We start from the raw sequence: 23770 nt of genomic DNA on the forward strand, positions 1-23770 counted from the left end.
TCATATAACGGGCATTATGCAGCAGAGAGGAGGAATGCAGTAGGTGTCGCTTAGGCAACCACACAAATGGACCTTAGGAACATAACAGTGAATGAAACAGACACACAAACAGGCTCTGAGGATTAACACTGCCTCTCCCTAGTCCCACCTCCAAGACGTAACACTCTACGCTGAGGCCATCCAAAGGTGCCTCCAACTCCGAAAGACAAGAAAGAAATGAATTTATTTGGCGTTTATCATGATCCATCTTCTGCTCTGCACTTCTCTGAAAATGCCATGAGTTATGATTGAAGAAGAAGCCCAGAAACACGGGCACTGTGGACCCTGAGTCTCAGGCTGTCTGACCAACACACACTGAATGAAGCCCACTAAAGAGCTGAGGTCAAAGGGCCAACCAGTGAAAAGCTGTCACTTCCAGGGAGTCCGCCAGGACTCTAAACGAAACACGTCGGCACAAACTAGCGTGGGAAGCCTCTGTGACATTCCGCACTCTGGACAAGGAGCTTTACTTTGTATGTGGTACAGCAACAGCCACACCGTCCAAAAATAAGTCTCCACGACTATATTCTTGTTATAAATTTAAATGTGCACACTGAGATTTTTCTATGTACTTTTATGATGCTTGAATGTCTTCTTAGAAGTGTATAAAGATTTGTAAATTAGATTTTCCTCTATAATAAAATATTATACCATTTGCTCAAGCTTTAAAAGGCCTATAAACATAAAAACTATTAAACTCAATATATTTGTGGTAATACCATTTAAAAAAAAGAGGAGATCAAAACACACTCAGAATAGCAGTTCCTTCAGGGGTTGGGGAGAGAGGAATATGGGGTTACAGAGACGCTCGCGGAAACTCTAACTGCTGGTACTGACCCAGTTTACACTGAGCGGCTAGCTCGCAAATGCCTGCTCTCATTATTAACTTCCAAATGTTAACATAGAAATTGGGATGTTCACGTCACATGACTTAAACATTTGAACAATGCACGGAAGGCAGAGCAGCAGAAACGAGAACGCCAGTTCCCTGATTCGTCGGGTGTGAGGGAAGGGAGCACGTCTGCAGCCATGAGGGAAAGGAAGGAGAGGCACAGCTTTCACACAGTGTAACGGGTTTTCCAGGAAAGACTCTGAACAGCAACAAAGGACCTACGCGTAGGTGAGATATTATGTCAGTGGGAGGGAGATTAAAAGAAAATTGAGGGGCTTTGTTAGTGAGTTAGCCAGGAAGGCAACTGCGGAGAATAAAGGACACTAGGCATAGGATTAGCTACTTGAAAAGAACTGTGAAGTCTGAAACACTATGCAGACTGGGAAACAACGCCAACTAGGTAAAAGATTGCTCACTCTACCACTTTCTGTCCCCAGGTCCCGCCCCCAAGGCATTTCTCCCTTTGTTCCATGTAAACCAACCCTCCCCCTCGTGCGTGCATGACTCTGGTAACTAGTGACTGCAATTTCAAACAGCAAAACATGGTGGACAAGGTTCGAAAATGGTACCATCTTGCCTTGAAGGGAAGATAGACAACAAATAAAATTCTCAATTTCAACAAACACTTAGCTCCCACACTCCACTTAATAACAAAGTTGTATGGCACATAGAACAATATCACACACTGCTCTATAGTGTTTAATCTAAGCATGACAGTGACTGTATGAGAGGAAGGTACTCTCCATTCTTATCCATGAGGAAATTGAACCTCAGACGTGTTAAAAGTCTATGGCCCTATTTTTTTTAATGACCACATATTATCCTATTTAATTACCACCTGTGAGAGGTCTACACAGGTATAATTAACTACCAACATGTATCGAGTTGGACGATTAAATACAGTGTTAGTGTAAAAAGAATTGTTGATCACTTACTCTGTACCAGGAACTGTGCTAGACACTGGGGATATAAAGATGAGTGAGACACGATGCCTTCTTTCAAGGAGCTCATAGTCTAGTGAGGAGACAAACCTGTGAACAGATAAAGAGCTTTCAGTGTGAGTTCCTGAAACAAATGCGGGCGGTCAAGCAGTACATAGGGGGCACCCAAGAGAAAGTGGAGAATCCAACCTTCAGGAATCAGGACGAGGTTCAAAGGCAACCTTTGCGTGAACTGCGTCTCGAATGACGGAGAGCAGAGAGCACGCAGAGAACTGCTGGAATGGCTGGGAAATGGAACGCAAGGACAGTGTAACGTGACGAGGCGAGGAGCAAACCAGCAACCGACAACCACAGGATCCTGGGGAACGGTTTATGTGGCATTCAAAATATACCAAGCCTAGTTTGAAGTTTATCCTGAAGGTAACTGACACACACTGAGAGATTTCAATAATCAGAACTGCATTTTAGAAGAATAACTTGGGCAGCCATGGCATTCAATTTAAAATGCATTTATCTGAACCAAAGCACTGGTAGTGTGAACAAAAAACCAGAGGATTTGTGTAAGTCCTTTGCACAGATGGTTACAGAATAGCTGAGGGTTAGAAAGCATTCTGAAAGACTAAAACTTCCACCTCACTCCCTGGGTAGATGATGGTGCCATAACCAGGACAGGGAGTATGAAGAGGAGCAAACGGTGGGAGACAAAACGGCACCAAGTTTGCAAGAGCCAACTCTGGAGTCAGACCATGTGGATTTCATTTCCGATCCTGCCACTTAACAGCTGTGTGACCAAGAAGCATGGCGACAGAAAAAACAAAGCCTGAGTTTTAACAGACTTTAAGCAAATTCGTTACGCATCCAAATGAATTTAGGTCATAACCTATGCCCGGAGCATATGGCCATTTATGCATAAACTGATGACGTGCAGCTCAACCCTTTAAAAATGCCAAATAAAGGTTCATTTTTATTCAGCTGCAAAGAATGGAGTCCTTAATGTAGAGATTAAACTACATTTTCATTCTTCCAAGGTTACAGACTGTCAAACCCTCACTTACAAGATCTTAGTTGCCTGTTTACTTTCAGATGTCATTCTTCAGTCAGGAAGCAACATTTTGAAAAACAACAGACCTGATCCATTTTGCACATAATGCATACACAGCATGAACACTTGGAAAAGCCAGAGAAATAATGTCACATATCTATCTGCCTGGATCAATTAATAACATCCTTATTGACTGCTTAGTCTGTAAAGTGGGTACGGCAAGAACACAAAGATGGCAAAGGACAAAGTCCCAACTTCAACATCAAGTCTAGAAGACAATATTAACACACAGGAAACATCTCAGGAAAAGACAGGATGGTAGACATCAGGTGCTAGAGAAGTTTAGTCTAATGAACATGGAACTTACAAGGTTAGAAAGCCTGCATTTAGGCATAGCTATTGCAACAACAGCATAACATTCAGAACTCTATGAACGTGGCAAAGATAGAGATGAACCAAGCAGCCTCCCTTGCCCTAAAATATCCAAGATTCTGCAACTCTAAAGCAGAAAATAAGTATTTCATAAAAACGTAAATTCAAACTATGGAATTTGATTTTAAACAAATTACTTCCATATGTAGAGAACATTTACAGAAGATATTTTTGATCATCTCAAAGAGTTTATGAGACAGTAAACAAGAGGGTGACAGCTCATCCAGGTTTTGGTCCTGCTCCCTGGGAAACCCGCAGTTCTGGGTCCACCCGGAAGGGTGTTTGGTAACCGCAGTAAACCTTGGAATGGTTCTACTGCATAGATATCTTTTTAAATGTAACTCAAAGAGATTTTTCTAGTGGAATCCTGTGATAATAAAGTGTAATTCTGTTAGATTTTACCTTTCTGTATGACCCAAATATTCAGAAGGAGGAAATACACTTTCCAGGGACGGCGCACCACTAGGCCACAGGGTCACACCACTGGATTGCAAGTGCGGACGATGAAGACAAGGGAGCAGCTTTCTCAGCGTAGCCCTGAGAATCGCTCACTGTCACCAAACTCTCCGAATAATCACCGCTGTGGTCTCCTAAGGGTCTGAAGACACTGCCAACTTCCTGAATAGCTTCCTAAGGACACTGAATCCTACTGTTCTTCCCACGCCGGTCTCCACACCTCTGCCAGCAACTGCTGGCCACTCTCCCTCCCACTGATTAGCACAGATGACCGCCCGGACTTGAAGCCCTACTGTGCTCACAATCTCCCAACGGTTCTCTCTGCCCCTTTAGTACCTGTCCACTCCCCTCAGCACCCTCACTCCCTGCAGCTCTGGGTCCCAGCAGCACCTAGTGGCAAGAGCACCACTACTTTCTGTTTGCACAGCACTTTCACACCATATCTCAGGGAAATAGGCGAAGTGCGATGGTTTTCAGTGTTAACAATGCAACGCCAACGTTCCTTTACCTTCCGATGCTATCGCCCACAGGCCTTTTCTTCCCAGGATCTCTCCTCAACCACCGCGCCCTGCCCTCCACCTTCACAGTTGGGCAGCCAGATCTCAATGCACGCTTCCGCTTTGAACCGTTTGGGATAGCAGCCCGCGGTGTTCTTAGAACAGCCTTTCCATGTTTACTTGTGCTTTACTTAGAGCCCTTTACTCAGAATCTCTGCGATCACTGATTAATCCTCTTGAATGCAAGACACAGGAACGTCACCCTCCTGATAATTTACAAGTGCCACCAGAGGAAAAAGAACCACCCTTCTAAACAGAGCCACTCCAGTGACTTGAAGAGCACTTGCCATACCTACCAAAGGACAAATACGGATGGGCCCCCACGGGGACCTTTTAACCTCTGACTAGAGTTTGGGTGCTTATTTTAATCTCACAAGGCCTATCTAACCGTAGGATCTAATAACTTCATCTTTCTGTCTTCATCTTTGTGTACTTTCAGTCAGTTTCAAAGTTCCTCTTAGTGCACGATATATGGCACTTCACCGGAGGACCACTGAAGTGGTTTTGATGAGAAAAATGTATTTATCTTCAAAATGCCATATTTCCTAAGTCAGTATTAATACCCAACTCTTATTATCTCCACCCAATTTCAGATTTTCAACCAGAGGCGGTAAATACATTTTTTCCCAAGCCTTTTGGTTCTGTTTTCATTCCTCCAATTTTCACCTCTTATTTTCCAGCAATACAAATTGAGACCGCTTTTCTTGACTTCTTTTTCAAACATATCTCACATCTCCCCTTTCATAAATTAATTTTCTTCCTACTTTCTTAACCAATCTCACTTTCTCGTGTATGAGTTTATATTCAACTGTATTTTTTATTTTTAAGTGTTCTTTTCAAACAATTACACGGAAAATCTCTCTGCTTTACAATTAACTTGTCTCAAAAATCTTACTGAAATGCACCACACACATCGTTTTCATTTTCTAAGCACTGTTAAATTAATTAAACAAGGAAGCAATTTGAGGCACTGCTGCCTCTAATGCGATGGGGGCCTACATAATCAAACCAAAAATCTATGCCTGAATGCCACAAGGTGCTGAAATCAAAACGCTCATCAAAACAACCAATCTCAAACAGCCAACTAGGTTCAAGCTATAGCCAGTCAAATAATTTCTCTTTTCTGCTTTGGCACTTTCTCTATAAATCGTTCCCCTGACTCTTGTCCACAGGGCACTCCTAACCACTTCCTGCTTGATATTCCATTTGAATAGATTCTTGCTCAAATAAACTCTTCAAATTCTTTTTTTTAAAGATATTTTTGGAGAAGGAGAACAGGACTTTATTGGGGAACAGTGTGTACTTCAAGGACTTTTTTCCAAGTCAAGTTGTTGTCCTTTCAATCTTAGTTGTAGAGGGTGCCATTCAGCTTCAAGTTGTTGCCCTTTCAGTCTTAATTGTGGAGGGCTCAGCTCAGCTCCAGATCCAGTTGCCGTTGCTAGTTGTAGGGGGTGCAGCCCACCATCCCTTGCGGGAGTCGAACCAGCAACCTTGTGGTTGAGAGGAGGCGCTCCAACCAACTGAGCCATCTGGGAGCTCAGTGGCAGCTCAGCTCAAAGTGCCATCCATGTTCAATCTTAGTTGCAGGGGGCACTGCCCACCATCCCTTGCAGGACTCGTGGAGTTGAACCAGCAACCTTGTGGTTGAGAACCCACTGGCCCATGTGGGAATCGAACCGGCAGCCTTTGGAGTTAGGAGCATGGAGCTCTAACCGCCTGAGCCACCGGGCCAGCCCCTTCAAATTCTTAATATGCCTGTTTATCCTGTAACAGTTCTAAAACCCTGACCCATCTCTAGGGTCCCTTTTACTGCCAATATCCAATCATTTCCAAACTATCTGAATGCCTTGCTCTCAAAATTACTCTATAACCCATCTGTTCTATCAATTTTATAATACAAATTTCTTTCCCTTACTCAAATCAACAAACATTTGCATATACTCTTCACTGCAGTCATCAAAACCCTTGTTGAATTTAACCTTATGCCTCCTCCAATTACCATGGCTTATAACACCCTTGGAACTGATGCCCATTAATTTCCTGGATTTTACTTCCTCACTGTTCATCGACCTAATTTTTAATCATCTTTCAAGATTCAGCTCAAGAGTCATCTCTCCCGTTTTGGACTGTTTAGTTGCTATGTGTTTCATAGCACTCTAACCATGTATATTTTTCTATCTCCCCCATTATACTGTAAATGTCTTTATTACAACTCTTTTTGTTTTGTTTTTTCAATTAGAGTTGACATACAGTATTAGTTTTAGGTGTACAACATAGTGATTAGACATTCATGTAACTTAAAAAGTGATCCCCCAGATAAACCCAGTACCCATCTGACACCATACATAACTATTACAATACTATTGACTGTATTCTCTGTGCTGTACTTTACATCCCTATTTTCACAACTGACAATTTGCACATCTTAATCTCTTCCCCTTTTTTCACCCATTTCACCAACTCCCCCCCCCAATGTGGCAACCATCAAAATGTTCTCTGTAAGTTTTGTTTGTTCATTTACTGTTTTTTTAAATTCCACATATAAGTGAAATCATATGGTATTTGTCTGTTTCTGACTTATTTCACTTAGTTTAATACCCTCTAGGCCCATCCAGGTTGTCACAATAACAAGATTTCATTCTTTTTATGGTTGAGTAATATTCCATTGTATATATGTGCCATCTCTTCTTTATCCATTCATCTACAGATGGAAACTTAGGTTGTTTCCGTATCTTGGCTATTGTAAATAATGCTGCAATGAACATAGCGATGCATATGTCTTTTCGAATTAGTGTTCTGGTTTTCTTTGGATAATTACCCAGAAGTGGAACTGCTGGGTCCTTGTACCTTGTTATAGCCTTTGTTTTTAGTTTATTTTGTCTGGCATAAGTATTGCTACCCCAGCTTTTTTTTTTTTTTTTCTTTTCCATTTTCATGAAATTATCTTTTTCCATTTCTTTACTTTCAGTCCATCTTTCAATCTGACGTGGGTCTCTTGTTGGCAGAATATGTAAGGGTTTTGTTTTCTTATCCATTCAGCCACCCTATGTCTTTTGATTGGAGCATTTAATTCGTTTATATTTAAAGTAATTATTAACAGGTATGTACTTATTGCCATTTTAACATTCATATTTTTTATCTTTTCTTCTTCTGAAAGAGTTCCCTTTAACATTTCTTGTAATACTGCTTTAGTGGTGATGAACTCCTTCAGGTTTTTCTTGTATGGGGAGCTCTTTATCTGTCCTTGGATTCTAAATGATAGCTTTGCTGGGTAGAGTTATTTTGGTTGTAGGTTCTTCCTTTTCATCACTTTGAATATTTTGTGCCAGTCCCTTCTGACCTGCAGTTTCTGTTGAGAAATCAATTGACAGTCTTATGGGAGCTCCCTTGTAGGTAACTAAGGGATTTTTTCTTGCTGCTTTTAAGATTTTCTCTTTGTTTTTAACCTTCGGCACTTTAATTATGATGTGGCTTGGTGTGGGCCTCTTTGGGCTCATCTTGTTTGGGACTCTCTGTACTTTCTGGGCTTGTATGTCTGTTTCCTTCACCAAGTTAGTGAAGTTTTCATTCATTATTTCTTCAAATAGGTTTTCAATCCCTTGCTCTCTCTTCTCCTTCTGGTACACCTATGATGTGAATGTTGGTATGCTTCATGGTGGCACAGGGGCCCCTTAAACTCTCATTTTTTTGGATTCTTTTTTCTTTTTGCTGTTCTGATTGCGTGTTTTCCACTACCTTGTCTTCCAAATCACTGATTCAATATTCTGCTTCATCTAATCTACTGATATATTCTTAATGTCAGTTATTGTAGTCTTCATTTCTAACTGGTTCTTTTTTATGTTTCTTATCTCTTTGTTAAAGTTCTGACTGAGTTCATCCACTCTTCCCCTTAAGTTCATTGAGCATCCTTATAGCCAGTGTTTTAAACTATGCATCTGGTAAATTGTCTCCATTTTGTTTCATTCTTTTTCTGGAGTTTTGTTCTGTTCTTTCATTTGGGATGTGTTTCTTTGTCTCCTAATTTTGGCTGCCTCCCTGTGTTTGTTTCTATGTGTTATGTAGAGCTGTTACATCTCCCAGTGTTGGTAGAGTGGCCTCATGTACCGTGTTTCCCTGAAAATAAGACCTAGCCGGGCCATCAGCTCTAATGCGTCTTTTGGAGCAACAATTAATAATATAAGACCCGGTCTTATACTAAAATAAGACCTACCTAACATAATATAAGACCGAGTCTTATATTAATTTTTGCTCCAAAAGACGCATTAGAGCTGATGGTCCGGCTAGGTCTTATTTTCAGGGAAACACGGTAGTAGGTGTCCCATGGGACCCAGTGGTACAGTCTCCCTGGTCACCTGAATCAGATGCTCCAGATGTGTCCCTTGTGTGGGTTGTGTGTGTCCTCCTGTTATAGTTGAGATTTGATGGCTGTTGGCACGCAATAGGAGGGATTGGCTCTTAGGCTGACTGGCTGTGAGGATGGCCATGGCTACAGTGGAGGAGCTGTGGTGCAGGGGCTGAGCCCATGGAGCACAATTCACTTTGGTGGGGCTCTGGTGCCAGCTGAGTTCACCCTTTGGGTGTACAACTCATCTTTATAATTCCAGCCCCTACCCCAGGTTTCAGCCTTTACTAAATACCCAATAAATGAGTGTTAAATGAAGATTGACAATTAATAAAACATTAGCCCTGTGGAATTGGTTAGGATAGTTAGGGTTTTTTTTTTTTTTTTCCTAATGTAACTAAATTAAAATATCATGAAGAAAATCCTGTACAGGCAGGACTAGCTCCCATCTTTGCCCAGCTAATTCTGACCTTCAAGTCCACGTCCACCTAAGCAGTGTGATTTCATCTCCACAGACCTAACTAAATGCTCAATACAAAAATGTCCAATACAAAAGTAAAGGATGTTACCCAAAATGTTCCTTTGACTTATTAAATACTCAAACAGCCAAAAGTATATAAACCAGAGAAAAGCTCATTAAGCTTGCACATTCTCTAGCCCTAGTTATTCAAAATAATTCAGAAGTCATATACTAATCCCCAGATTATATATCAACTGGATTTCTCTAAAAATCTGGGAGAAACATGGCTGTGTAGAACACAGTATAGATTTTCCCACAGAAACACTACAAATCGTGGTAAGCAATCAAGACCAAGGCACAGAAGCCTGCCAGACCCATACAGCTAAAGTACTTGTACTGTACAATGACAGCTATTGTTCCACAGACGTGTTTCAGGGCTGGCACACATACTTATTTGCACGTACGTGCATTACTCCTGCATAATCAAAGCAAAATTCCAAAATAAATTGCTGACCGAGAAAAACTACCAAAAGCCTTTGCATGGTGCCTGGCACATAGTAAATACTGAATGAATTCTATCTATTTTTATCCAGAATCCCTGATTACAAAATTTTGTGTTCATCAAAATAGCTTCATTTTTCTCACTGCATACTAATTGTAAATTCCGAAAGAGTAGGACAAATCATACCACTGCATCCACGTGCCTCCCTCAAAGACTGGTGCCCACGAGTGTTTGATACATATCTGCTAACGAAGGACAATTAGTGCCCATTGAATCTCAAAACAACAAGCAAACAGGCTTAAAATCAAGGAGTCTTATTTAGTTTCAGGTGCTCCTTTAAACGCACTACTGTACTTCTCAAATTAATTTTGTTGCTGTTTAAAATTGTCATCAAAATGAAAAAAATTCATGAAAAAAATACTCCTCCAAGAGCCACCAGCTTAGAGAACACTGTCCTAGACAAAAGCAGTCTTGTTTAATGGCTGGTGAGACACCGCTTCTAAATTTTCTGGGACTGCATAATCTTATTAAATAAGAAATGTAGCACAGAACACACTGAGATTTTCTAGCTTAGAATTGCTTGACTAAAATTACTGCATATTTCATGAAAACATGAAATAGCAGCAATCATCCATAATCACACCAACCTAACTCACAATTATTTTCATTTTTATACCGTTATTTTCCTCCAATACACATTTTTTCACAAAGTTGCAATTGTAGTTTACAAACAATTTAATTTTGTACTCCCTGTCCTCCATTTACAGTAAGAACAGCCAATTACAAATTTCACTGATCCCTTGGCCAACATCTGAACAGTCTGTGCTTATACTTGAGAAAACCGAACCCTGGCGACAATATTCTAGAAGGCCACAAGATGGTGATGTTGTTCCATTAGATGCACCTTTAAAAACTATAGTAAACACACACCAACTTTCCAAAAAAATAAAAGTTTCCCTTCATTGTAAGTAAAAGTTATTAAAACGGTTTGTGCTTTACTAGGAAACATTAGTGAAAAGGAAAATACATTCATCAAATTTAGAGGCAACTATTCTAATTTTAAAGCTGAACAGTTATGGTCCCTAAAAACAACAGAAACACGGGACTTCGGCCCTATTGCAATCTTTCATCAGTCATCTTCTCTCCCTGCTCCATCCTCTACCTCCTTAGGTCATAACACAAAAATGAAATACATTTTCACTAATTATGCATTGACTAACTTAATTTTTCACAATTGTTCTTAATCTAGGGTGATGATTCCTATTTGTTTTAAAAGAACTGATACTAAAATTTACTTACGTCAACATAGTACACCAAAATGGTATCAATGAGAATCAGATAATTTATAATTTGCTATAATTTCCTCAATTTCTTATAATGTGCAACATTATCTTTACAATGGCAAAATACCAAACCGTTTCAAGCAAAAATCCTTGCACTTGGTAATTTCCCCCCATGCCTCAGTGATTATCATAGAAATAGGTTCCCACTCCTGCACTGCATGTCAATTAAGAAAATAAAATTCGAATAACACTGAGCATCTTAAATCTTGGGTTTCAAACTTAGACAATGAATTTAAGTTAATATATAGAAAAAGCTGTGTAACACTCCCTAGGCAGAAGAATAAGATGACAGAACTTAACTACCTGGGACCACCTGCACTTAATGGGTATCTAGGTGATACAGAAACACAAAACCCAGCGGGTCTTAAACCTGGAGTGTGAATCAGGTCTCGGACTCCCAAAATAGTAAGAATAACAGTGACCACTTACTGGGCTCCTAGAATTTGTCAATCACCTTACTAAAAAACCTGTCTCTAATGTTAACAATTACCCTTCAGAGTCTTTATTATTCTTACTAACAGATGAGGAAAATTAGGTTTTAGGAATTAAAGATGCTCAGGGCCACAGAAACTAGAGAAAGTCAGTATTTTTGAACCCAGATTTCTTGGGTTCAAAGCCAGTGCTCTTTTCACTACATCTGCACTGCAAAAACAGAACCTAAAATGAGAAATGTTGAGCGAAACCCATGCCTTAAAATAAGCAGTTTGCTGCATCCATCAGATGTTATTATTCTCTTATTTTTTTCTCTTAAAGATTCACAGTACGGTGATTTTGTGGGGTTTTTCAGCTAGTCATTGAAAATGCTTTTTCTTAGGGTTGAGGGAGAAGAGCAAGTAATCTTTAAAAAGATCATGTGTGAAAGTGTAAGCACATTAACACTGCAGAGGAGGGAAGCTGCACGGACTGTCTAATAAATCACTACCATGTGTTCTGGGAAAAATATCCTTTCTAATGTTAAAAATCAACTAATTCTGGAACACACCTGACATTAGTAACATATTATGAACCCATCCTAGTGAATACTTTTACTGAACAGGAAATGACAGGTTTAAGCCACACAATAGATCTGTGAAGGAAGTATTATTAGTACCACTTTACATATATATGAACACCATTTACATATGCTAAAACTAGTGCTTAACCTAAAGCTAACTTGACCAAGCTCACTCAGCCAGTAAATGAGGTTTATCTTACTGGAATGCCCAAGTTCTTAAATAGCCAACATTTTAAAAGAAAATTAACCACAAAGTTTTAAACCAAGTCATAATTACCAAAACTTGACCCTAGGAAAATGAAATTCCTGAATACAGTGTATACTTTCCATTCTGGGTATTCACATCTAAACATCGACACCATATTTCACAACTCATAGGACAAAAAGAGATGAATTTGTTGTTTTTCTCTCCAAACTACTGGCCACAAAGTCATGAAAACAAGCACAAAAACAAAAGCCTCCTCAAACAAATGCCAACTAATCCTTTCCACTCAAATTTAGACAGAATCACGGGCTTGCCATGTTTTTCACCACATAATGTACTAACACAATAAAAACATGGTTGATATAAACATAGGTTAAGTTTTTCCAGTAACAGCCCTAATTTAAAGATCTGCCTTTCCAATGACAGATACAGTGACAGGCCTGAAGAGGGTTTAAGAGACACAGACACAGACTGTCACCACCACTGCCCCAAGGTTTGGGGTTTTTATCAAATCAATTTAAAATTTAAACCTTTTCCCAGGACTTCTTCCCAAGTCAATGCCCTTACGCTCAGCAATGGCTTTTCCCCACAAGAGACAAATCATGGCCCCAAGCCATCCAACCTACTTTCTACCCAGATTCTAAATTAGACATACTTGAGTCAGAATCTCTATTTTTGAGTAGCTTATCTTAGCAAAGTGGAAAGCAATTAGATTATCTGATAAATAATCACAATATCTAACTTAACTGTTTCTGCGGGCATTTTTAAAAAAGAGATGTCTTCATTCAGAAGAACTTCTTTTGTGGAAGTATGGGGAAGAGTCTCGGACAAGAAAGCCTGCCGGATGCCTCTTGCAGAGTCACTTCTCCAGCTTGTTCTTTACTGTAATCCCCGGTTATCAGGTTTCTACAGTTTCTCTGGATCAAGTCCTTGGCAATCACCTTGAGCCTCTCTAAACATCTGAAAGGTTCAGATTAAGCTCTCTTTGTATTTACATTATACATGCGCCTCAGGAACTAACTGTAGCCTAGAAAAGGGTCTGAGGGACACGAGAACTCCACATTACAGACTCAGCGTCCACCAGCAGCTCTCAAACGCATGTGTATGGGAGTCAGCCGTTAATCATGAAACTTCTTGAACTCGACTAGCAAGGACCATAGCACAGACCTCAACCACCTCCATGGTTAACACGTATCCCAGATGTGTGTTAACTGATGACAAACACTGGTCTACACTGTATTTCATCTACCAGTAGTGTTCACAGCATCTCCTTCCCAGATGCATAGCCAAACCATCACCAGCTCAGCCATGTTGGGTCAGTATCTTTCTCAGATTCATTTCAGCAACTGTTTTTTTAAGTTAAGAGGTGAGATTTGATCATGAAATCTGTTCATGCCAAAACAAATGTCCTTGAGAAATGACTGGCTCACAGAAAAGTGGACTTACTTGTATTTTCAACTTATTAATAAGGAATTACGAGCAATACAAACAGTTCCAGGCTGCTTCTGTCCCAGGGACCATCCTTTCTGCTTTACAAACATTATTGCCATTGAGCCTTATAAAAATCCAGTAAGAAAGATATTCTTTATGTTTCACAGAAGATGAAACTGAGGCCACACTGCCACTAAGCAGTACTGCCGACTTGAAAGCTATGACGTTTAAGCCATTTGCCAGCATGTTTTTACTTCTTAAACTGCAAGTTATTTACTATTTCCTTTAAGGTGCCGTGTGACCTGATTTACACAGAGCAGGTTCATTTAACTAACCCTGCTCCACACAGTAACTAAGCACATGCAAGGAGCAGGGCATGTTGGCAAGTTGGGGCCCATGTATGGTCACAGATCCGACGACTTCAAGTCAGGACTCAACAGTTTGCTTCCACCCACCCTATTTAATAATTACGGGTCTACTAAACAGCTATCAAAAGAACTTGTTTCCCTTAGTTAAATAAAAAGCCACCACACCTACAATTCAGTGAAGGCTAGTACATTTTTCAACTACCCAAGTCAAAGCAGGGAGGAGAGCCATGGGGAAACACCTTAATGTAATTCTATCTCTGCCCCCCACCCCGCTTTGCACCCTGGCCTTCCGTGTATTTATGTAAATCATGTGTCTCAGTACATTCAATCACCAAATGCCTCCTCACCACAGCCAACATACTATTTTCAGAAATTCAGAGATTTGTACTAGGATGCAGGAGCCCACTTTTGAGTATACATGAAATGCTTCAAACGTGCTCCACAGCTACACCTAAATTTTTTAAGTGAGATACACAGATTCATTATTCCACTCAGAAGCTATAACGTAATAGCAACGAAAGACTCATTTTCTTCATTGCAGTTCGCCATAACACAGTTAGATAACCTGAACTAAACACACACACACACACCAAAAACTGAGACTACAAAAGTGATCGTGAGATAAAGACGAGAGATGAAGACAAAGTGAGAGAAACCCAGCTTGCAGGGCCCAGACTCAAAGCACTAAAAGTACCAGGCAGCTTAAGTCTCAGCTTCCAAAAGCTTTCCAGAAGCCCGTTTCAGTGTCATGCTTAGCTGTCTGGTATAATCCTGGGATTCAGGCACTTGTCTAGTGCCTTTCCCTTGAACTTGGGCTGGACCTGCGAACTGCTAACAGACTGTAGCAGAAATGCTACGCTCGTTCCAAGCCCATGGCTTCAGGAGGCCTGGTTGCTTCTGCTTTTGCCCTCTTGTGAGCCCTAGGCCACCAGGTAAGGCCAGCAATCCTGGAAAGGCCACCCAGAGAGCAAGTGGCCCAGTAGGAGAGAGAGACCAGCACCCAGCTGATCTGCCGCTGAATACAGTCATCAGCGACCAGCAGCAGACCAGCTCCAGTGAGCCCAGCCTAGGACAGCAAAACTGTGAGCCAAAAAAAAAGGGTGTCTTAAGTCACTTCATTTTAGGATTGTTTGTTACACAGCAAGAAAAATGCTCAGCTGGTTCCTTGCGTTGTTGCATAATTTGTTCAAAACCCAGAGCAAAGGCGGGGTGTAATTACAGGCAGACCGTATTGTACTGTGCTTCTCTTTACTGAGCTTCACAGATGTCGCATTTTTTACAAACTGAAGAAAAGACTCTCCACCAGCAAAAAGATGACAACTCGTTTTATTGCGATTCTCGCTTTCTTGTGGTGGCCTGGAGCCAAATCCACACTATGTCCGAGGTGTGCCTGTGATTATAATTCCACAGTCACACAATCCCAGACGACAATGTCTGTGCCCGTCCTGACGTCAGGGAGCCTACTAAACTCCGTCACAGCAGGACCGGCTTCCTGGGTGTTCTCAGCACTGCACCCCACCAGCACCTCGCACACGTCTGACATGTAGCAGGTATACCAGCATGTGCTGTGACAAGTAACAGGATTAAGGAATGTCGGGAGAGATGCCAGTCTCCTCATATATTAGGAGTGATCTGACAGGGGTTTCACTTAACTTCTCCCCCCCAAAATTGTTTAAACATATGAAGTATATACACTAAGAGCTTTGAAGTGGTCAATCATTTTTTATGATAGAACTTTTCATGCAATGGTAAAAATCATCAAATATCATTATAGTTTTAGAAATCAGATTCTGATTTATTTGCTCCAAAAATACAAATTTTCATAAACTGGGCTTTTATAAAAGAACAAACTTCATCTGTAAAAACACCTGAATTAAAATCCTCAAGTTTTCAAAAGGCAACTAATACCTACACTTTGCCAATGTATTTTCAGATGAGAAATCAACTTTTGCTTTTTCCTTGACAGAAGGATAATGATTTTGATAAATAGTTATAAATTTCAAAATTACATACCAAACCCCACTGCAAGGAGGTTACTATTTGCACACAAAGGAGGAAACAGACAAGTTCAGATCTACACAGTACAAAAGTGTGACACAGATTCCAAACAGGTAAGTTCAGACTCCTCACATGCAGTCTTCAGGTACCTTTCCACCATTGAGTTAGTGGGAAAAAATACTGACCCAGGAACAAAAATATGAGTTATGGCTCTAGTTCTATTTTGGCCACTGACTAGCCATATATCTTGGAAATTTAACTTCTTTTTAACTTCTTTGAGCCTCGGTGTCTTCATCTAGAAAGCAATGATTATCTCTGACACCCCTACAGTTGTCATGAGCGTCAAATGATAATGTATATAGAGCCATTGTGAAAATGTTATGCTATGATACACTTCTTAATGCCAGCAGAGTAGAAAATCATCTTTGTAGGTACTTTCGTTAGACATTTTTCCTCCATTAAGTAATAGCAACTTCAATATATATACCATTATAAAGGCCAATTAATTGGTTTTTCCACTGCTTGTTATAACTACATATTTTTATAGAAAGAGTAAAAAAGACCCCAGTGTTTCTAATAATTATGGAATCAAAGTTTCTAGAGCTATAAAAGATACTAATAACTTTCTCTGGTTCTCTCCAGGAAGATAATCCTATAGGTGCAGAAAAGTCAATTGTTTACTAATCAAATTATGTTTTAACCATACTAGGGAGAGTTAGCTACTTAATCCAAGGGAAAAAATTCACTGACTAGGTTCCAGCATTTCCTTTCCTTTGTAGCTTCAATTTTTACTTGATAAAGGCTTCTTGAATGGAGGAGTATTCTTAAGTAGGGCATACCTGAATAGAGAAGATAAAAGTTCTGACAGTTTTTTATTTCACTTGCTTCACTTCCCCCTGCCCATCCAAAGGAATAAGTAAATGATGGGTCTGATGTCACTCTCCACATGCCCAGTTCATTCCTCAGCCTCACCAGCTCTCTCGCACATGGGAAACAAGGTACAGACAGTCCAGTGAAAACCTAAGACCCCAAATCACAAAATGTTAAGAACTGGAAGGAACTGCCAAAGGATCATCTAGACCTCACTGATGAGGTCACGTAAAGGCAGTAACAATATCCAATGATGGTAAATCAGTTGCATATAATACATCTTCATACAAGAAAGAAACCATCACTGTCAATCAACTCCTGATTCCCCTTTACCCACTCACTAATTGAAATACTCAGGGCAAATCATTTAACCTCTTGGGCTAGTTTGCTCTGTAATATAACAGCAAATAAGTCCAAATTCACTGCAAACCATAATACAAGTGTAAGGAGATACTGTCTTTAGCTGTATATACAGTATGTCTCTACAATAGGGGTTCTTATCAGTAGTGGAAGAATCTGAAGCTTCTATTGTTTTAAAAGGCCCCCAGTAATTCTGAGCCGCTTCCCAGCCCACCCACTGGCCCATGGGTTCCGTGGATGAGCTTCAGGGGGTCCAGGGACACCTCTAAACTTACAACCACAAAACACAGGTGCATATGGAAATTTTCTGGGCCAGCAGATTAATTTCACCAAGGATTACTAATCCCCAAATGGCCGACAAGTACTGCTGCAAAGTGACACTCACGTGCCGAAGACGAAGCGTCCATGGAAGTTGCTCAAAATGGTACCACTATTCTCCCAACCAACCTGGATCAGAATCATAGTTATTTTCACTTTCTTCATTTTCTCTTTCATCAGCAGTTCTGTCTAATCTACTTCCTTCCTCATTTCCTGTCCTATTCTTACCGGCCACAGCGCAGACACCCGCTACCTATGACCACAGCAATCCAGAGGTCTCTCTACCCCCAGGTTCTCTCTATTCAATTCACACTACACACTGTTGCCAGATTGATCCTCTGAAAACAAAGCTTTTAATCGTTACATTGCTAACTCAAAAATCGTCTGTAAAACCCCCACCACCTACTAAATCCAAGGTCATTAGCCGGGCATTAAAAGGAATAATAAACTGGCCCACTTTCTACTTCTAGCTTTACCCCCCTTCTTACTGGTACAAATACTTGATGTTCCATCCCAGCATAATTACTTGCCTCTCCCCAAATGTATGACGTCTGTGCTGTCCCTTCTCTCTGCTTGGATTATACCTTTCCCTGCCTAGCAAGGGTCTTAGTCATCCTCAAAACAAAGATTTCGGAAGCCAGAAGCTCGACAACTAACCTCCCTAACCCCACCCTGCCAAACGGGTTGTGAGCTCTACCCCCTCTGAATCTGGATTCTGGACGTAGCTTAACTATCTGTTAAAAGACAAATGAGGCATTTGTGTATGGTCCCATCTGCCTAACTTGTCTGTGAAGGCAGAAACTGTTATCCTCATCTTTATAGTCCCCCAAACACCCCACAATCATACGTATGGAAGTAGGTGTTCAATCAGTGTGCAAACGAGTAAAAGAAATTGCAGACTTGGTGGGGTAAACAGCAAAGATTTCTCTCTCTTCAAAAGCAGAGACTTTATCTGTGACATTCTCTATGGGGCATGGCCTCCAAAAAGCATCACCCTTCCTTTCAGCTTTCCAACGCCTATGTGTTGCAAAGAAAAACTGTGTGAAAATGTTAGTAAACTACATCTGAAAGACCTACTCCACATACTTTTTACACTTCTCAACCTGAGTACCTCCCAACACTTGGCCACTAAGTTTCAATTTAAAAAATATTAACTATTTATGAAAAGTGATCATTTGCAGCCAGAGTTAATTTACTACTTTATAGCTATAAACAAGTCACGTAAATAAAAGAATGCCTTTCTTTTCTAAAAAGTTGCACTCTGTTTGTACAATACACCCAGAGACCTAGTGAGACAGAGAAAGTGGATTTACACGCGAAGCGTGACCTCTTGCCAAAACCTGCACACAACTGCTCACCAGGTACTTCACGTAAAACACCAAAGGGCCCGAAAGATAACTCTGGACATTATTCTTTTCCACTGCTCCTGCCAACAGCACATTACAGCAGACACTCAAATCTCTCTGAACATTAGGCTACACAAAACGATACAAGACTTAGCAAACAGAAACAGAGAGCCACGTCAGGCCCCTGGAAATGATATTATCCTGGAAGAGAAAAAAGGTCACAATAACAGGTACCGCTCTTCTCTGGCTGAAGGTTTCCTGTAATCCCGGGAGCGAGGGAGGCTGCACTGCAAACCGACGGGGTGAAGCAAGGACGGCGCCCAAGCCTGGTCCTTCCCCAGCGACGGGCAAACCACAAAATGCATGTCTGTGCACAACAGGACGACAGGGAAAGGTGCAAGTCACAGACGAGACAGGGGCTAGTGCAAACTGCAAGGTCACGGGGACCTACCGGGTCACCGAGGTGGAGGTGGGGTTGCGCCGGCGCTGCGGTCCGTGAGCACCCGGAGCGACCCAAACGGCCGGGCAGAGGCGTCCCAAGGCGGGCGCCCGGGTCCGGGACGCGCCGAGGTGAAAGTCGCGGCACCGGCGACGAGTCCACACTGGTGTTTCCGGAGCGGGGTCCGGGGAAGGGGGACGACAAGGTGAGGACGCTGGACAGCCGCGCACGGAAACACTTCGCGCCGCTCGGGGATCACTCGCTCGGGCCTGGGCCAGGCGACTCGGGCGGACCCGCGACCCCGCCCCGGACAAGTCCGGCCCGCGGGCGGGCACCGTCCGAGGGTCCCGCCCGGCGATCGACGCCCGGCCCCGCGCCCCCGCCCTCAGCGCGCGCCCCGCGGTCCTCACCGGCTCCCCGCGGCCTCGCAGCGGCGCGTCCCCCGCGGCGGCGCCTCAGCCCTCGGCGCCCAGGACCGCCATCTCGCCGCAGGCGCGGCCCCGCAGCCCAGGCCGCCCGCAGCCGCTCGGATCAGCTCGCGGACACCCGGCCCTCCCCCCACCCACCCCGGCCGCGCGCCGCCCCCGCCGACCCACACCTCCCTCCTCGGGCGCGCGCTCCCCAGCCGGCCGATCCGCGCTGCACCGCGGCCGCCCTGCCGCCGACTCCGGACCGGATCGGGCTTTCCCGAGCATGCGCAGCCAGCCGGCCCGGCGACGCCTGTGGGGAAGTCCGCTGCTCCGGGTCTTCGGGGCGGCCGGGGGACAGGGCGGGCCAGCCAATGGGAGAGGGGGGCGGGGCCCGAGGAGCGGAGGGTGGGGCCAGAGCAGCGGAGGGGCGGAGACTGGGGGGAGAAGGTACTCAAGGCGGGAGGTGCGTGCTGCTGACGTGACTTTCGGGCTGGGGCGGGACGGCGCGTCACCTCAAGTGAGGACCTCGGGGCACCAGCGTTCCAGTGTGGAACGCTTTACCACAAAGGTAGGCTGTTTATAAATAGTCCTGGAACTAGCTGGGCGCTTGAGGAAACCATTGCAAGAGTAAATACTTGCATTCCGCCAAGGACTTCCAGGCCATTATTAGTCACCAAACTTTTGTTCCCCTTACCCCACCATGAGTACAATGGTAAAAGTCACACTGAGCAAGTACGTGGGTCATTGTAACTAACCCACAGAGCAGCCCCACAAAGAAGAGTCTGTCATCCCCATTTAGCTCGTTTGCAGAGGTGCTGCTGGTTCCTCATGTTGCTTTTAGAAAAAAAGGCCACACTGCAACTGGAAGTCGGTGGTGACCCCATTACTCACCAGATGACCTTGTCAACAAAAGGTCGCTGCCGCCAAGCCTATGCCAATAGGAGTTCCCCATATGGGATGCCAAGAAAGCAGAAGCTGTATTCAGGTAAACAGTTTGCACACCAGGGAGGAAGCCTCAGGAGGAAACCCACAGCTCACTCCCCAGAGACAAGGGGGAAGCCTGGTCATGTAGAGGAAGTTCCCACTTGGTGCCTGATTGGTCCATTTCTATGCAAATGAGGAATCCCAATGTGCACGGTGTGATTGGTCCAAATTGCACTGTCCTGATTGGGCAGAATGATGTGATCTGATTGGTTGTTAAGTAACCACTCTGATTGGTCAGTAAAGATGCAAATGAGGATATAGCTGTGTAGCTCCAATTGGGCGGGGCAGGCCTCAGTCCCATTAGTCAAAATACAATACCAGGAGCTTCTTTGTAACTTCAGAGACATAATAAAGGCTACAGAGCGTGGATTTCTACAATTGTTGCCCAACTGCCTCACCCAGACACCACAAATTACCTATAGCTGCACCCAAGTTGAAACCTCTCCAAAGTGAACCTCTTCACTGTATGCTCTCTCCTGTGACCCCCCTCCTTGTTATAGCTTTAACCCCGCCTTTGCTATTGGCTACAATTCCTCAGCAGAATTACGTTTTAAGTCTTTTCTATCTTAAATTATGCTTTGACTTTAAAAACCTCTTTCTAGTTCTCTCTCTTCTGTCATAATTAAGCTTTTAAAAGAATCATGTACTAGGAACAGCATCAACCCTCCGTGAATATTTGTAAGAGTCAGTAAATATCTCTTGTTTGAATGAATATATATTATTTTCCACTCCAATGCATCATTCCCACCCTCCTATCTCATACCTACATGCGAGGCACAATATATATTCAATGATTATTCTAAACTACGCATCTGAGCATGTCACTCCAAGGCTTCAAATCTTTTATTGGCTCTTCGGGGCTTTCAAAACAAAGATTAACGTCTTCAAGTCTTCTATGTTCAAGTACTTGGTCCCTCCTGTTATGAAAACGCTTCAGAGGAGTCCCCTGACTGTTCTCTGCTTTACCGAGTATTATTTCTTCTAACCTTTTCCTCACCTGTCCAGTTCCCTTAAAAATAAATTCAAGAACACACTTATTATACAAGTACACTCTCAGACATTACATGCCCAACAGAAGTCTGCAGTCCATGTCCAGAATACATACAGGCCTCCTTCTGCGTCCTGCTTGACTCAATCTCACTTCCAGCACTTTTGAGTCCTCAGTTTCCCCCTCAGTTCAGCTCCATTCAGAAGCTCCTAATATTCACCTAGGTCCCTAAGTTGACATCCTTTTATTGTTACATATTCTTTGGTTTCAAATGAACACTATTACAAATAAATATATTTTCATAAATCATTGTCCGTGTCCTTACTTGCTATCTGTTTAAATCATTGAAAAGTAATCAAATGAATGAACAGTTTTAGCCCTTTTGAAGCATTGGCAAGTTACCTTCCGGAAAGTACCTAGGCTTAGATGTCACCATTGCCTGGGATCAAAATGCAGCTCTGCCACACATGGCCACATTCAGACTTTTGTGGGTCCTAGATGCTTTTATCTTTGTGGGCCTCTTCCTCCATAAAATAATATTAAAAATTATAACTGCATTGACATAAACGTGAACATACTGATTGCATACATTAAAACGTTTTCTTCAACCTAAACATTCAGTTGCTTTTCTTCTGATTTTAACAGAAATTAAAACATTTTTTGTGGGCCCCTGAAAGTACAGTCACAATGAGTTGAAATAATTTCTGATGAAAGTCAAAGAAGAAAGTGCCAAAGCAGCACCACATTTGAACATCAAGAAGACAAAAATTATGACGACAGAAGAAACACAACTTTAACATAGACAATGACGACATAAAAATTGTTAAAGATTTTGTTTCACTTGGTTCAGTTATCAATTCAAATGAAGCCTGCAGCCAAAAAATCACATGAAAGCTGAGACTTGGAAGGGCAGCAATGGAAGAATTAGGAAAGATCATCAAGAACAAAGATGTATCATTAGAGACGAAGGCTAAGAGCATCCACACCCTCATCTTCCCAATTATTATGTACAGATGTGAACGTTGGACAGTGAAGAAGCCTGTTAGGAAACAAATAATAATTCATTTGAGATATGGTGTTGAAGGCGAACTTTACGGATACCCTGGACCTCCAGAAAGATGAACAAGTGGGTCCTAAAGAAAATTAAGCCTGAAACATCACGGGAGGCAGATAGGACAAAACTGAAGCTGTCCTACTTTGGGCCCATCATGAGAAGGCAGGGTTCCTTGCAAAAGACAATAATGCTGTGTTAAATAGAAGGCAGCAGAAAAAGAGGACCAAATAGGAGATGGACTGACTCCATAAAGGAAGTCATAGGCTGAGTCTCCAGGAGCTGAGCAGGCCTGTGAGGACAGGACATTGTGGACATCACGCATTTACAGGGTCTCCAGGAGTCAGAGCCAATTCAATAGCACGTAACACAAAAGTACGGTGAGCCTGAGGTACTGTGCTGACTGTGACAATTGGCTAAGTCAACCCTGTGGCCACCTATAGCTGTGAGATTTAGCCAAATTCCTTAAGTTGACTGTGCCTCAACCAGAAAACCTGTATAAGTCTACCATATGATGTTTTTATAAAAAGTAAATGAGTTACTACAAATAAAGTACCTAGCATTACATGGCACATAATCAGTAAATTACTATTGCAATATTGTTATTATCAAATTCCCATAATACTATGTGAGAGTGTATAATTGTCCTTCACCATACCAAATTTGTTGAACAAACTCAACAAGAGTCTGGAGGCTTTGCTAGAAATAAATGATATTTATTCAAGGGTCTTGGAGTTTACAAACTGGAAACACAGTTCGATGAAAACCTAGAAGTGTTTCAAAGAAGAAAGAAAAGTTAAAAGTTTTTAGCCAAAAGTACATTTTTTAGAATTATCAGTCTTGCTTTCTTAGCCCTAAGATTGGTCCAGGACAATTATCAGTCAGATGACAGGCAGGATGGTGGATGCCGGTGGTCCCAAGAATGGGTACTAGGTATGGTCAGATCAGTGGTCTGGATAACAGATGTCATGTGGATGAATACATGAGTGCTTTAGGGGGTCA

The 23770-nt window shown here is 42.2% G+C and overlaps 1 protein-coding gene across 10 annotated transcripts in view; it reads right to left on the minus strand.

Moving 5' to 3' along the window:
* Positions 1 to 20802, minus strand: part of WWP1 (WW domain containing E3 ubiquitin protein ligase 1) — a 77814-nt gene extending 57012 nt beyond the window's left edge. For 3 of the 10 annotated variants that reach the window (XM_019726258.3, XM_019726254.3, XM_074319042.2), the window contains exons 1-2: positions 19348 to 19731; positions 1867 to 1962 (exon numbers count right to left, since the gene is read on the minus strand). The gene's annotated coding sequence lies outside the window, so the exon portion shown is untranslated. The other 7 variants (XM_074319037.2, XM_074319039.2, XM_074319038.2 and 4 more) reach the window with 7 other exon arrangements.
* Between the last annotated feature and the right edge of the window lie 2968 nt (positions 20803 to 23770).

This window comes from Rhinolophus sinicus, chromosome 7 (genome assembly GCF_057876585.1).
Source record: "Rhinolophus sinicus isolate RSI-liver-muscle chromosome 7, RSI-T2T, whole genome shotgun sequence".
Lineage (NCBI taxonomy): Eukaryota > Metazoa > Chordata > Mammalia > Chiroptera > Rhinolophidae > Rhinolophus > Rhinolophus sinicus.